This window comes from Falco naumanni, chromosome 1 (assembly GCF_017639655.2).
Source record: "Falco naumanni isolate bFalNau1 chromosome 1, bFalNau1.pat, whole genome shotgun sequence".
NCBI lineage: Eukaryota > Metazoa > Chordata > Aves > Falconiformes > Falconidae > Falco > Falco naumanni.
In genome coordinates, this window is record NC_054054.1 from 109,620,871 (window position 1) to 109,636,800 (window position 15,930).

Sequence of the window (15,930 nt, forward strand, 5' to 3'; positions counted from 1 at the left end):
CTGATATAACTCATAAAACTGAAATGTTTAGAAGACATATTGGTTTATTAATTTAGGTGAGTTTGAGTTTTATAGCGAGTGGGAAAGGGTTTTATTGGGGGGGGGGGTCCTGTGGCACATTGTCAATAGGAGCAAACACTGTTTTGCTGCAGCAGGTTGTGTTGATATCTCAGGCTGAGGTATTGCTCCCCGTAAGTGCTTTACACAACTGCTTTCTGTGTGCTCTGGTTAGGGTGGCAGCCTTTAACTCACAGAAGGAAAAAATTTCTCTAATTATTAAGATTGTCTGCCATAAAAAGTTTTATTTGACAGACTATAACCTTAACAAATGGTGAGACAAAGAATCTTCTTGCATTAGTTACCATTATAAGTGTAAGAAAAAAATTGGCTTATGAGTGGCTGAAAATTTACTAAATTTCTGTTTACCTTTTTAGAGATCAGTTAAACAGAGGTCTTGGACATTGCTATCTGGTCAGATTTTAGTAAGTGAGTTAACATGTTCTGTCTGAAAACAATTTGTTAAACCTCTGTCTTGTGCAAGGTCAAAATATTCTGGCCCTCTGAACACATGTCCATTTTAGTTGCTAAGGAAAACCAATTGTTTTTAAAATACATTTCCATTGTCAGATTTCCAGATATGTCTTTTCAGAACTTTCAGAATAAATACAAACGCAGAAATATAGTAGGTAAAATGTTTGTTGTGTTGAACGGGACTAACGTCAGCATATAAATATTTGCTTCGCTTCAGTCAATATTTACCTCACTGGTCAATAAGACTTGTTTTGCACTTCACAAAGTTAATATTTACTTACTGGTTTTAGTTTGGTGACAATATATAAAATTCTCTGTTTCTAATGATATGGAGGGCTTTTTTACTTTTTTTCCAACAAAAAAAGATTTTGTATTAACAGATGTGTGTAAGTTTATTAGGAAGTCTTGCCCACAATTAAGACCGTGTTCATCATATAATAAGATTATCCAGGTTATGCCTATAACATTTTACAAGTACAGAAAGGATAATTAAAATTTAAAAAAAAGAGAGAAAATGAATAAATGTATTATACATTTATATAAATAAATATAAATTATAAAATGAATAAATATAAGACTGTAAATTAGAAATTCCACATTGCTTGTTTTATGCCAGTCAAGTTCTCTGGTAAAGGAAAATTTGCCACTGTTTGTTATATGGTGATTTGGTATTTTGTTTTTTAATGTTCCTTGCATAAGATAAAATAATTAGATTGAAGGAGGACCTCAGAAACACCATGTAGATTTTTGGCTTATGCAAGTGTTTTTGAGAGATACATTTGGGTAACTCACCAACATGCCTTAAGGAAATGCTTGTCATCTAGATCCAGTGCCTAATTTCTTGCAAATCCAACTTCCCATGAAAGAACTGTAGAACCCTACTGCGGGTTTTGGGTTTTGTGGCATGTTTTTTGGGGTGGTTAATTTTAAATTTTTTTTTTTACTGTTGGCATTTTGAAAATCTGTACATGGTCAGATATATTAAAAAAGGAGAAAGAAACGTGAGGGGAGAAAAAAAGGAAAAAACTTAGTCTTCTGTGGTAGTTTGCCTTTGCATGATACTATTGCTTTCATCTTTGCTTCTCTTCAGTTTTTTAATTTATTTTGTTGAACATTCTCATCTGATTGTAGGTGAGCACTGCCTGTATCCTTACTTCAGAAATCCTGAGCATCTAGGCATAGTGCAGCTAGAGCCCTCGCTTACCAGTTTAGAGGTGTAATAGAAGTGAGCACTGGCTGCTTTTGAAAACTCAAGAACACCCTGTTTTGCTCCCTGTCATAAATAGACTCCAGTATTTTGAAGAAATTATACTCATGTCTTCTACAGTAGCTCTTGTTGACCATCACTAAATGAAAATTTCTTCTGTGCTTCCTTCGTTTCCTTCCCATCCATGCCAACTTTCTGGGGTCTGTTATTAGAGAGTGCAAAATTCTTCCTTGTTAAAACATTGGTATTCTGTTCATGTTTAGATTAATAATGTTAATATTTTTTTCTACTAATGTACTGTACAAACAATATGTTGCTGTTAAAATTGACTAATAGCCTAAACAGAATTGATTTGGTTTAACTAAAAGTCAAAGCTATTAATTGCGAGTATATTACAAATCAGTAGAGATGACTGCTGTAATGCAAAATGTAACACTACAAGATTTTTTTCCAGCCCTGGGAAGCCAACATATTCTGCTGGTTTTGATTTATAATAATGGGAGGCTCAAACATTAATAACTGTAAAAAATGGCATTAGGAGAAACTTCCCAGCTCTCTGAGGGCAAGACACCTCTCTTCTAGATGTTGATGGGAAAAGCCATGGCTAGATTAGAATAAGATCAGGCATAGCCTGCTGAATGGGATTTTCATGGACCAGACCTACTTAACAATGAAGTTGTCTGGCATTAGCATACTTGAGGAGGCTGCCTGAAAAAAAATGCTGAATGAAGATGCTTAATGTAGTCTTAAAAATGAATAAACAAATAAATAAAAAGGCTGACAGGCTTTTAATTAAACTAAGTAATCCATTCAGAAAAGGAGCATGTACTAGTGAAGCTATTGGACACAGATTTTAAAATGTAAATGTTGTGGAGGAAAAAATTGTTTTTATACAGCTTTATTGTATTCATTAATGATAAATATATATCTTAATGCAAACTTCTAGCCATGTCTAAGTACTTTCTGTTACAAAGGAGTCACCATGGAATCTGTGTCTGCTGGAGTTTATAGAAGTGTCAGAAACTATGCCTGTTGTGATTTTCAAGGAGGTTTATGGTTCTAGAGGCAAAGCTATATAACTTTTCTCTAATTTTATCAGAATCATAGGTAAAATTGAATATGCAAAGAACAAGTAAATTTTTCAAATGTGTTGGCAACAGTTTCCCCAAGAACTTTACTGTGCTTTCAGCAGTGTGGTCTACCTCTGCTGTAATTTTTAGGGCATAATCTTACAAATGTATATGATTAGCATACATAAGTGAGTAGTCTCATTAGAATAAGGGCTTCTTGTCTGTGAAGTTATTTGCATGAGTTTGTAGGGTCAAGGCCCCCATTACCTCAGTGTTATATAAAAATAAAAATACTGCTTTGCCGTTAGGAAACCCTTCTGCATATGCCCACATATAGCTCACTGTTTTCCAATTTCATTAAAAAAATTGTTTAGTTGGAGAGGAGATACTGATATTTGTGTTCATTACAGAATTTGTTAGGATATGTATCACACAGAAACATGTGTCTATAATTTTATCATGCGTGCCCTTGTTGAAATCAATGGTGGACTTCCCATTGACCTTAACAGCAACAGGCATGTGTTTCTAGATGTCTGTGCAGCTGGTAGTAGAGTATGCAATAGTAACACTGTAGCTTGTGAAAAAATAGTAACTGAATTATGCAAAATGAAGTATTACTTATTGCTGATATTATGGATATCCTTTGGCCCTAGTTACTGGAAAATCAGGTATAGACTTCAACACCTTGGTGAAGACGCAGCACATTTCTGAAGTAAATACTGCATAGGAAACTGGTATCGTTTAAGCAGTTGTTCATACTTCCCCATGCTTAACCATGCAGATGTTTTGGTTGTACAAATTAGAATGCAGGTGTTAATTCAGAAGGCAAAGGTTTCTGGAATAAAGTACTTTCCTCCTCCTAATTTGAAATTTGTTTTTTTGGAAAGCAAGCACAAACATAGCCATTTTTCAATTAAGTCAGAGTAAATACAGTAGTCACACTTGTATGGTTTAGGAGGAAATGCACAGACGACCTTTAGATCCTTATAGTTGACTGGTCCACATTTCCGAATGTGACACTTCATTTCCATGGAAGAATTTTCTCCCATGCATTTCATATGTATATCGTAGTTGGATGTATGCTTATTTTTCAGTGGTTTAGTTATAAGTCAATATATGATAGTGTGAGGTGTTTGACTTTCAGCCTGCCAGAGGCCTTGTCTGCAGCATAATGTTAAGAGATAGTGCCATCTACTTGGTGTCTGGTCAAAGGAGATAACACTGTTGTTTGTTAAGCAAGACACATTTGTTATTTTGCTGTGATGTACCCTTTCCTTGCAGTGGCATACTTAAACCCAGTTCTGAGGAGGCAGAGAAGATTCAGTATGTTTGCACTTAAGTCATGAAACAAAACTAGTGTCTTTTTGCAAAGATCTCCAATTCTGTCCCTGAGAGTGGTGATTTTATGATTTATACAGTTAGAGATGAGGGTGGTGAGGTTATTTGATTAATTTAATCTTATGGTCTGAATCTTCAGTTGAGCTAAAGTCTTGAACTAAATCACAGCACACCCATATCCCTCAGACAGTCAAATAAAACATCTGTTGGATAATGATTATCTTAATTTAAGAGTGAGTTCTAGCTCATACAGTACTTTACTTCATTAATAGAAAGAATTAATGGAAGACTACTTACAAAAGTACTTAACTAAGAACTACTTACAAAGTAAAACATTGGTGAAGGAATATTGAAATTAATCTTAGACTCATATATAACTTCTTTCAGAAGACATTATAATGATTAAGCATGTAAGCTTGCATGATTTGAAGTCTGGCGTTGTCTTCCCTATTTTCAGCAGAAAATTACCGGGCTGTCCATCAGTTTCAGCCAGGTCTCTGACTGCTCATAGATCAAAAATACAAACACTAAGTTTGCTGAGGGCCATTCAAGCTCCAGCCAGTTAGCAGGCTCATGTTTATTGATATGGTAGTTGAAGTGCCAGTGTTTTAGTGAAAATTGTAGGACTTGACTGTCTGAAGCTAGGCAAGAAATCATAGGCAAATGCCTAAATAAAAGGCCTTTTCTGAGTGGTCCAGAAAGTCCTAGTAACTTGGAGGCCTGAGCATGTCTGGTGAAAAACAGGCTTCCTAATATGTGTAACTTCAGGCATTCAAATTTGAAAAGTTTGGTCTGCCGCTCTATAATTTCTGCTTTTGATTCTGGGTTTGTCACACCACACTGCTTGTGTGTGTGTTCTTGTGTTTGTTTTGAAAACATTACAGTTATAATTTTGACAGTAGCTTCCTGGAGAAGACCAAATGGAGATGTCAACTGTGTGAGCAGGGTCTGTGGACAAAGGAGCATGTGGTTGAGTATATACAGACTAATAAAAGATCCTCTTCAGCTCAGTGAAAGCGGGGGAGAGCTGGAGGACAACAGCATGAGGGAAAGGGGACAGATACAGGTAGATTAACCTATAAATTAAATATGTCATAGCACTTTTAGGATTCCAGCTATAATGTACTAGATGCCCAAAACTTTTGTGGGTGTGTGTTTGTGTGCATACATACTTTTGCAAACTTCCCAGCTGTGCATCCCATCTCACAGAACTTCCTTATACAGAGGCTATTTCCTTGTGCCTTTTGGCAGCAAGGGTCTGCAGAATGTGTTCTGCACTGTCTTCCATAAGGCCAGTGTGGTGTTCCATGCTTATGGAAAAACAACTAATTCAAGGCTTGCAGAAGAGTTGGCATGTTTGTTTAAATTTCTCAAATGCGTCACAGCGATAACAGCAGCTGTACAACATCTCTCTTGTGCGTATTTCTGTGTGTAGTAAAACATTATTTTTTTCTATTAACGTATGAGAAAATATGAAACACTACAACAAATTAATATCTGCGAATCCTGCCCAGGGTCACTCTGATATCCATCTAACATTTTACAGTACATTCAGAGAAAGATGTGAGAGCAGATAAAAGGCATTAAGCAATGAAATTATAGTTAACAGAAATGTTTTGTATTTTTCATTGTTTGGATCCTGATACAGTAATTGTTCTCTATCATGCATAATTGCCATAGTGTTAAAATAATTGTAAAATGCATTACTCTTTGATCCATAATTTGAACCTTTATATAGGTCACATAGTTGTGTATGTACAGAACTGTTTGTCCATGACTGTTTAGCAGGTGCACATAATTAATGTCTGTTCTTTAAGTAAGCTGAACTTTAAGTAAGTTCTGTTGAACTTAACCAAGTTAACCATTTTTCAGCCTCCGATGTTGCGGTAAAAATGTACTTCCTTAAATCTGGTTTGCTTGCAGACAGTGTCTGACACAGTAGATTTAGTACAGCTGCAGTATTAACGTTCAAAACTCCCATGCTGCACAGTTTTCCCACATGCTACATAAAAATGCTGTACAGTTTCTGTCTCCAAGGCTCCTCAATTAGGGCATTAACTGACTCTATGCCTCCAGTTTGGTTAATGTTTTTATTTATATATAGTACAGTTTTACACACTCACTCAAATTACTGTTTATTGCAAAATAAGTATGGTAAAATAATAATTTTACCCAACATTGGCTTAACATCGATTTTCAAACTGTGAAAGTCAATGGAAGATAAATCTGGGAGAGGATTGGTGAGATGAAAGATGCAGAATCATGGACTAAATGAGTTGCTAGAGAATAACTTGTGCTTATATCTATTCTTAACTAGTTATAAGAAAATATAGTGGAAAAATTTTCTGCCGTTATGAAGGAAGCAGCATGGATTTATGTATCCTTTGGCAGTGAGAAGTGGGGAAAATGCTCAATTAACTGGGCCATTGCTTTTATTGTCTCCTATTACAGCGTTGAGTTTTGTTAATGCAGTTTCAGAAGGGCAGCTTTTCCATGTTTTTGGTGGTTTTTGGGGAAGGCATACTGGCTTCAGAATGTATCAGCGAGGTTTTGAAGGTCAGTTTGTAAGTTACATTTTGAAAGGCGATGGAAGGAAATGTGGGTTTCTTTGAAGACTTGACCTGTAGAACCCTGATGGTTTGGCTGTTGTTGAGTTCCCAGTCAAGAACAAAATGGACCAAAACAGATTTCAGTCTTTGATCTTTCCATCTGCTCATACATGATAGGACCGTGCACTTTCACACTTTCATAGCAATCCACCGCTATGTCATTTAATCCTTAAAGGCAGTGAATGGCTTCTGTGCCCATTTACTTTTACCGAACTTGAGAGTAGCCTGCTATACTGAACAAAGCACTCAAATTCATGCTTCAAGCTAAAGTGTTTGCAAAATGTGCATTTTATAGACCGGATTTAGTTTAGGAAGATTTTTGGAAATGTAAATTATTGGTTTTAGGGAGTAGATGGATGTTAGAGCCCCGTGATAGTTAAATAACAACAGGAGTACAGCCTCCGTTTCTTTCCATGTCAAAAAAGTTCTGTTATTTTTATCTTCTAAAGAAATACTTCCTAACCTTTATTTTACCAGGGGTGCTTTTTAGTGACCGACTAAATTTTCTGGACCTTTATCCATTTTTCAGTCCAGGTTTGGAAATTGCGCCTTCCCTCTTTATTCAGCCTCTAGTGGTTCCTCCCCTTCACAAAAATCTCAGCTTTGATTCCTTACGGAGTTGGCAGTGGAAGATAGGGAGCCATGCAAAATTCTTGCTGGTGCTGCTGCCGCATCTCCCGACAGGAGTGCAGAGTCCTGCAGCTAGCAGAGCCCTGGAGGAGGAAATAGCGTAAACATTCTTTATAAAGCAGAGCAAATAGGTGCAGGCAAGTACTTTAAATTGAACTGTAATGAAATTATTGTTTATGGCCCAGCTTCTACCTTATATCCAGAATGTGTCATTTAGGTGATTGGGCCAGCAGGTGGCAAATATAATTGAATTCAAGAAGATAAATAAGGAAGTAGGCTGGGGATTGTTTGCTAAAAAGAAGACATCTAGTTTACTAATTAGGAGGATTTATAGGATGCTGTACTTAAAAATAGATGATTAGTGATAGCTCATCTTAATCATGAAAGTTAACTTACAGTTTCAGTTTCCTGCAGCCAGCATTGCCGCAACAGTCAGGTGTGTGCTTAGGAGAGTGTGGGGAAGCTAACCTCATGTCAGTCCACCTGGCATGGAGAGCAATGGCTCGGAAACCGAGGGCAGGGGTCGTAGGCCGTGCTGCTGCAGCTGCACAGCTGTACAGCCAGAGTACCTGTGTGCCTTGGGTTGCACTTCTTACTGCAGTGTAGCTGTAGGTGTAGAAAAGAAAGAATCGTGTCCAGTTCTGTGTTAGTAGTCACCAGAAATGATGGACCCCCTGCACCAGACACTGTTGTTTTCATCTGGAAACTCCGTGACAGGCTGCACAGAAACAGTGTTATTAATTTAGAGAGGAGGTAGCGAAAGATGCAGTGTATTACATCTGTCTTTGAATTAGGTAGAAAGGGAATAAAAGTTGGATTTTTTTAAAATTAATTATAAGAGAGTGTAAAATTATAGACTATAGAAAACTAAGATGGAGATTGCTTTTGAAATTCTTATGTATCTAAGTAGCAATCTAAAGGTATTTTAATCAAAATCAGAAGTAGATATTAAACTAAAATGTTTGTCAGTGGAGACTGAAGTGGATGTTAAATCAATGTTTGGGGTTTTTTTAAAGGAAATAGTGGTGAGAACTCTGGCGTTTAGGTCAATATCATGTCTCATTAAAGTTATTTTAATGTTCAAAGCTGTATCAATTACTGGTGAGCTCGTCATGGCAGCCATGTATGAATTGCCCATTTCCTTATGCCCTTATCCAATTCATTTCTCTGTGCTACACTTCGGAATAATTTGAATATGAAGTGTATCAGGAAAACAGAGTTGTTTTGTTCTAAGAACTCAAGCAGATCTGTTCTTCACAGAAAGTAACAAACAGCCAGAGTGAATTACCATGAAGGAGATTGCATCTGAGATTGTAAATATTATTTTGAGAGACTTAGATTTCCTTCTGAAAGAAAAAAGCATTAAGGGTTATTTTGAAAATGTAGAAGGGGAATAATAGCAAAAAAAATCCTGTAAGATAAATTTGGCTCACCAGCCTTTTTGCTATTTCATGTCTAACATTCATTTTGGATATAGAACAGTTGCATCAAGCTGAGACTAGTTTGGTTTTATGTGCCTGGTAAAATGGAGTTGAGTCACAAGGATCTGGTCCATTTTCTTCTGTCACCTAATACGCTGTTACTATGTCTTAGATTATTTCAGCCAACCAAATACTTTTTTTTTTTTTATAATTTGGAGAAAAATAAATAAAGTTTCAAAGTAAATATTTTTATATTCATTCTCATGTATTTAGATGTTCTACAGAGCTTCTTTATTGCATATACCTCCATGTAATTTGTACCAATAAAATGCAATGCTGAAGTAGAATAGTTAATTAAAATTTAGATTGGAAATAGATTAGTTTCATTTGGTATTTCAGAGAGTTATGATTTAAGCTTTTCTTAGGCCCAGCAACGAATAAATTAATATACAAGGAGTACGAAAGCCATGCACTTCAGTGCTGAAGCAAATGCTCATTAGGAGCTGTGGAATAAGAGGCTTCTTTAATACAGAAGACTTGCACTTCGCATTTGACAGAGCTGTTCCGAGCAGGGACTTAAAATAAATACCCCAGGAGACTGAATTTTTGTTGATTTGATAGGGACCAGTAGGCCTAGAGATGTCTTGATCTATTTGCCATTCCTCAGTTGCCTCGGAAAGCACACCGCTTTGTTACTGGAACTTCGCTTTGGGTGTAGACTTCACTCCTAAAAGGCTAACGTGTCTCATAGACAATCCAACTTAGTGTAAGAATTATTTTAGTTTATGTATGATTTCATTGTTCAGACATTATGTATTTTGAATGTAATACAAATTTAGATTTTTTAGTATTTGTGCTACCTGCTTTTTGTGTGTTTGTGTTTACTGCAGCTGAAAGTTATTATGTAAAATGAGTTAGTTGGCATCTTTAAGGGAACTGCCAACATGCATTTGCCTGAGTTACTTCAGCAGTGGAGAAGAGAGGAAGGATTCCAAACACATCATCCTGATTTCACAAGTCTGCAGAGATTTCCAAAGTGACTTATCCATCTGTGTTAGGTAGTAAATAGCACTCCACTTTTGTTACATACAAATGCCTGCATATGCGTACTCCCTCTCTGTACACATGTAATCTGTAGATCCTTATCTGTCTAGACATACATGTAACATGCACTTTCTGGACTTAAGTCACTAAACACTAAGAATAATTGTGTATAAAATATTTGAGCATTTATACACATATACAAGATACAGAGGAATTTAGTTATTTTTCATTTTGAAATAATGCAAATAGGAAGTAATGCTTGAGCAAATAAAATTGCAGTTTAGTTTTTGTTTCAGTTCACTGTGATATTACATGGCCCTTGAAAACTGTAGAGTAAGAATGCGGTGATAAATAGGGAATGACAGTCCATCTTGTTTTCATTGTGACAGATTTCTTACTACATTGATAAAGTAGATGTCTTTATTTGCATTCAGATATAAAGATTACTTACTTTCAAAATTAATTCTGTGTAATAACTCAGGGTTGCTATTATTTTTAAAGGTGAGCGCTATATTCCAGTTCTCAGATGTTAATATGTATTCTGATATTAACAGCAATTACTATGCTAATTATCACTATGACTTTTTACTTTTTTAGCGGCATTTCTGAATGCTGTTGGTGGGACTGCAAACTCTGCCTACTTAAGAGTACCAGTTACCTTCTTCTCTTTTGGAGTCTGTGTTTAGTAGAGCCTTTGTAGGTCCTGGCTATGTAGATGAATCACCATGGTCTCTGTCCTGTACTGGTGATCTATGAGCCCTGTACCTACAAGTAACCCCTTAAGTGCACGCACAGGCTGAACTCAAAGGACATGTGAAGTAGCAGAGTAGAGAGAACGGGCTGTGGCTCCAGCTTATGGTTAATGCAGACAGGCACAGCTGGGAGAATACCTCATCTCAGACATCATATTCCACTGCTGCTGCGTGATAGACTTTAGCCTGTACTAAATTTTAAGCATACCTACAAATTTGGCATTTTAGAAGGAAAACTATAGGAGAGAATCTCTTCCAGAATCTGCATCCACAACTATGTAAACATACTGATAGACTTTAACAACTAAAATCTCGGATGGATCTGTTTCCTGAGCTTGTTCCACCTGTCACAGTTCCTTCCTGTGATCGAACTGTGCAGTGTACCATTCCAGGCAATAGAGCTGAAACTAGACTTTTCATTTAATGATGCTTTCATGTTGAGAGCCCAGTTAGTGATCGAATGTTGAAGAGCATGGCTTTATATAACTTACCTTTCATTGCACTGGAACTCCGTGGTAGAAATAGCGGTAGTATTTAGTTCCCTAGATAGTATTCATCTGCCTTAATCATGAAACTTTCTCTTCTTTCATTTTCCTTTTCTATTCATTACACCTTTTTTTTTTTTTTTAATTTATGGAACAAATTAAGGCTGAATGCTATAAGTGACTTCTTAATTAGATAACTGATTTAGTTCCAGCACATAGCTTGTATTGTAATGTATATGAAACATGGTGGCCAAATACTGCATGGTACAGTACAGCACTGGATTAAGAGTATTTGTAGGCATAGGCAGTTGGTGTGATCCCACCACTAGCAGTCAGGTTATGATGGCTGTCTTGTGTTGCAGAAGCTTCTGCTACTTTGAATGTTCCCTGCATCACAAAGTCAGAGTTCAGCCCGCATCCCTCTATCACTCCCACTTCCTTCCTTGGTGGGTGTAACTCTGTAATTGCTTGGTCTGGACAAACTGCATTCTAAGTCAAAATGAATTACATCTTTCTCATTTCCTTGAATATACAAGAGTTTTCTCTGTTACAGAAGATAATTATATTTGTCTTTGTATTTCCAGTAGTACCTTGGATCTATTTAAGTAGTGGGAAATGGTTTTCCAGTGTCCTGTGTGATTGACAAAAATTGACAATTGCAGTTATAATTATCCTGCATTCCTTGGTTTTAGTGCAGGTGTAGAACTTCTCTCTAACTTTACTCCAGAACAGGAAAATTATTGCATCTTACCATTACTAATCAACTAAATGTTCAGAGGCAATACTTAGCTCATAATGACAGGCATTCCTCTATCTATCAGTTCCAAAAGATCTAAATTTTTCTGTCTTCACCCATCCTGAAGTAACAAAGGGTAGGAGAGAGGGGAAAGGGAAGCTTTGCTTGCTCAGATCTTGACTTCAAAAACAATGATGAAGAAAGCAACCCTTGTGTCTGGGTTTCAAAACCAAGGCACCAGGATAGCCAGCTGGTGATTTCTGAGCAACTGTGGTGGATACTGTTCACAGTTCTCTGCTTTGACAGTGTTTAAGCTTTGTTGTTCAATTTTGTGCATGAATCCACTGGCATCGCCGTCATCGTGGGAGAGCATTTCCCCTTCTAAAGAGCTTCTGTGGAATCTCCTGCAACACACAGAAATTGTGCTGTATCTTTCACCCAGGTCCTACAAATTAAAGCCTCTTAGTGCAGCAAAAGCACGTTCTCTTTGTTGTTGTTTCATGTTGTGTACCCATGAAGGGTCCTTCTGGACTTGGTTCTAAAGGAATAATTATGCTATTTAAATATTAAACATCAAAGTTCTTCTTTTATTGTTAAACCAATATTAAAGTAGGACAAAACTGATTTACAGTTTATGGCATTGCATTCCAGAATTGCTGGCGTTGCAGCTGATGTCCTGTTTCAGCAATATTGGCACTGCCAGGAGGCTCAGAAATGTAGATTTTAATCAAAAACTTCATTTGAGATACACTTCAGTTAAATTATAAATTAATCTTTCCTTGTGAACTTCCAAGCTGTTAAAAAGGGCAAATGGCTGCAGCTTCCTTTGAAACAATTCAAAAGCCTGCTTTTTGTCAGTATATGATTTCAGTATAATGGAATTGAAAGTTGTGTGTCTTTTTCTCACAGATTGTTATTTAATCACTATATATTAGCTTTCATTGCCCTTTTGATATATTTAAGCTCATAAACTTATCATTGAATAGATTGAATTTACCATTATGTTGTTACTTTTTATGAATAGAATAAATCAATATCAGATACGTTGGTTTGCACTGAATTGTTTATTTTAAGGGATGTTTAAACTTCATTGAAAGAAAATGGAAGGTCTGATGCCTAGTCCTCTACTTTAAAAACCACTAGTTGGTAACACTTTGAGATACAACCTCCCTCAACAAGCAAGTGCTATACATGTTATCCAGAGATGCAAGGCTAATTAAATCTCCTAACATCCTTCGAAACATAATATATTTTGCAGTATTCCAAAATATAATATTTAAATATTCGCAAGTTGTTTTATTATGGCAATAGAAAGCTTTCATTTCATTATTAGGGAAATATTCCAGAATAAGACTAGGTGGGAGTTTTTTTCCCATTGAAAATACCAACTCTGCGTTGAAAATGTCTGTCTGAGATCTCCTTTTTTATACGTATATATATATATATATATATAAAATAAAATCTTCCATAACATGTAATCCCCATTCAGAAATCAGATGCTAGCAGATTAATGAGAACTACCCTCTAAAATGTATTGCCCAGTTCTTATATTTTTAGTACCTGCAAAACTTGAAAAACATCTGCTTTGCAGAGAAATAGCTATTAAAATACACTTAAGCAGGAAGAGCTGTCTCTTAATTCAGAGTCAGAACTTTGCTTTGCCAGGGGTTAGTTGAGCAGCTGTGATTCCAGAAAAAGTGATGAACATTTCTTAGTTCTTTTGATTATGAGGAAATGGTAACTTATTTTGCTTTAAGGCTGTAGTCCTCAAATAATCTGTACAAACCAGCTGACTTTGTCTATGAGTTTGAAGCACAGTGTTAAGAAAAATAATTGGGTTCATTGTATCATTGAATTTGAGGGATGTTGTTTGTTTCTTTTTTTGTTTGATATGTTTATTATTATTAATCAGGTGAGTTTTTGCATAGGCAATTGCAAAAGTATGTATAGTGAATGTAAAAACTTGGGAATTCTTTTACCAGTGTAATCATGCAGTAACAGCCCAGACTTTGTGCTTGATGGAGGTGTTTTGTTTGGATTCTGTGTTGCTTCTGTGGTCTTTTCCTCACCAATTATGTATACATCTTTATTATTATATTAAGTAGCTAATTAAATTTGGTCAGGTTAACCTTTCTTGATGATTAGAAGTAGGCATCTCATCCACTGAAAAAGCTAATCATTTTGGGTGGAACATCTTGTTCTTGTTTGAATAATTATCTTTGTTTACCTTCACACAGCATTAATCACTTGAACCAGACATCTTTTGGAAAAAAAGGGGGAGTGCCCATAGCAGGTTTTCAAATGCTGTATACGTAAGTTATAAGGAGGATGCGTTTCCCTTCATTCCTCTCATTGAGCAAAACAGGAAGACATTTTGAATTCGTAATGCAGAATAAAAGCTGTATTTTCAAAGTACGCAAAGTACTGTAGTTTGTTTTCAAATAACTTGTAAAAGAAAATCTTCCGAGCTGATCAGCTGAACTAAGTCTTGTTTCCTCTGTGAAAATTGTTCAGCAGTAGCATTGCAATATTTTCCTGGTGGAGTATTTTTCATTCTTTTCCAATTATTACTGTTATTATTTTATAACTCTATTTGTCTTTGTTCTGTGGTCTGTTCTGTTTTTGAATGCTAGTGAAAGCTTCTTGGTCATTTTCCCTATCCTTCCCCTTGGTTTGATATTTTCTGCCAACTCTTCTGTCTTAAAGGCTTTTTTTTTTTTGGCTTTTTTTTTTTTTTGGCCTGCAATGGCTAGCTCTTGCCTCAGTACAACCATTGCCTTTACTGCTCATGGAGGAGTGTATCCCTAACGAGTGCTCCATCTGTTGTGGCCTCTGTCATCGAGGTTGGAAAGACCAAAAAGAGAAACTGCAAAGTGACCTTCTGTCGGTTTTGCTGTGTTCCCTCCACCTTGCATCTAAGGCTTAAGAGCTCTTCTGATTCTTCTTTGAGGAGGACTCTATAGCTCAGTCAAAAGATATTCATACTGAAGACTCTTATTTTGATCATTAAATATTGTGATGGTTATAACCTATTGCTTCTCAGGAACAAGGTTGGGGGATTATAGGAGCTCTGTAAGCTCAATGCTCTGTGGTCCAGAGAGCAAGTAGGATACTAGGAATTATTAGAAAAGAAATAAAGAACAAACATGAGAAACTTTTTGATACCGCTATAAAACCTTCATATATTTGCATCTTGAGTACTGTGTGCCTTAAAAAGGATACATTAAAACAGCAAAAGCTGTAGAGCAGGGCAACGAATGCAATCAAAGATATGGCAGATGTGATTGTGAACCGTATTCCCATGTTCCTTCTAGAAAAGGCCTTGAAGTCATTTAAAGATATAACTTTTTATGCTATTCCTTTTCTGATTAAAATCGTCTTCTGTAAGTGATTTTATGGTGCATATAAATATTATGGTTATCAGTCTTCACAGTTAAAATAAGACTTTTCTCTTTGGCAAGAGGAAAGCTATACATGCAAATTCAGATTCCTAATGCATTTCCACTAACTGCCCTTATGTTCCAACAGAATTAGGAAAAACTGTATTTTTCACACCTTCTTTTTATTGGTTTCTTTACATCTTCTATTCTTTGATTCTCATTTTATTTCTTGTTTCCTTACCTTTCCTGTTCTTTTTCTTTTTGTGGGTACATTCTTGGCTACATTTTTCTCTTATATTTGTTTACTTTGCCTTGAACTTTCTCCCAAATCCTTCAGTTTTCCTCTTTTTAGCTAGACCGATATATACACATTGAATAATCATTTTTCTCTCCTTCCATTTCCGCTTCCTTTCCTCTTCTACTCCACATTTGCCTTTTCCTCCCTAATGTTACAATTTTTTTCTTGATGTTTGTTGATGTCTCTCTTTCCCATGTACTTTCCTCTCTTTTTCTCATTATTTTGTACTTTAGTTCAGAAGGAGAGACTGAATGGGGATTTGGGCCTTGAGCTTTTTCTTAATAGCACAGATTGGGTAGAAACTACCTTAAAATTGTGGAAGGTAGGGTATCTGACCTGTGGCATGAAGATGACGGAGGGAAAATAAATTCCTTTTTAGCAAATTTAACTTCTCCTAAAAATTCAGGCTCCATCCTTGCAGCTGGAAAC

At 36.2% G+C, this 15,930-nt stretch overlaps 2 long non-coding RNA genes across 5 annotated transcripts in view; one reads left to right on the plus strand and one right to left on the minus strand.

The window, feature by feature from the left end:
• The window catches only part of LOC121099496, a 31,466-nt gene that overhangs the window by 3,618 nt on the left and 11,918 nt on the right, over window positions 1-15,930 (plus strand). The gene's annotated exons all lie outside the window — the stretch shown is intronic.
• LOC121099505 lies at window positions 1,667-14,048 on the minus strand. The gene is made up of 3 exons (XR_005831482.1): window positions 11,094-14,048; window positions 7,782-7,991; window positions 1,667-7,468 (listed from the first exon to the last, which is right to left on the minus strand). It is a non-coding gene; the product is annotated as an uncharacterized LOC121099505 (long non-coding RNA).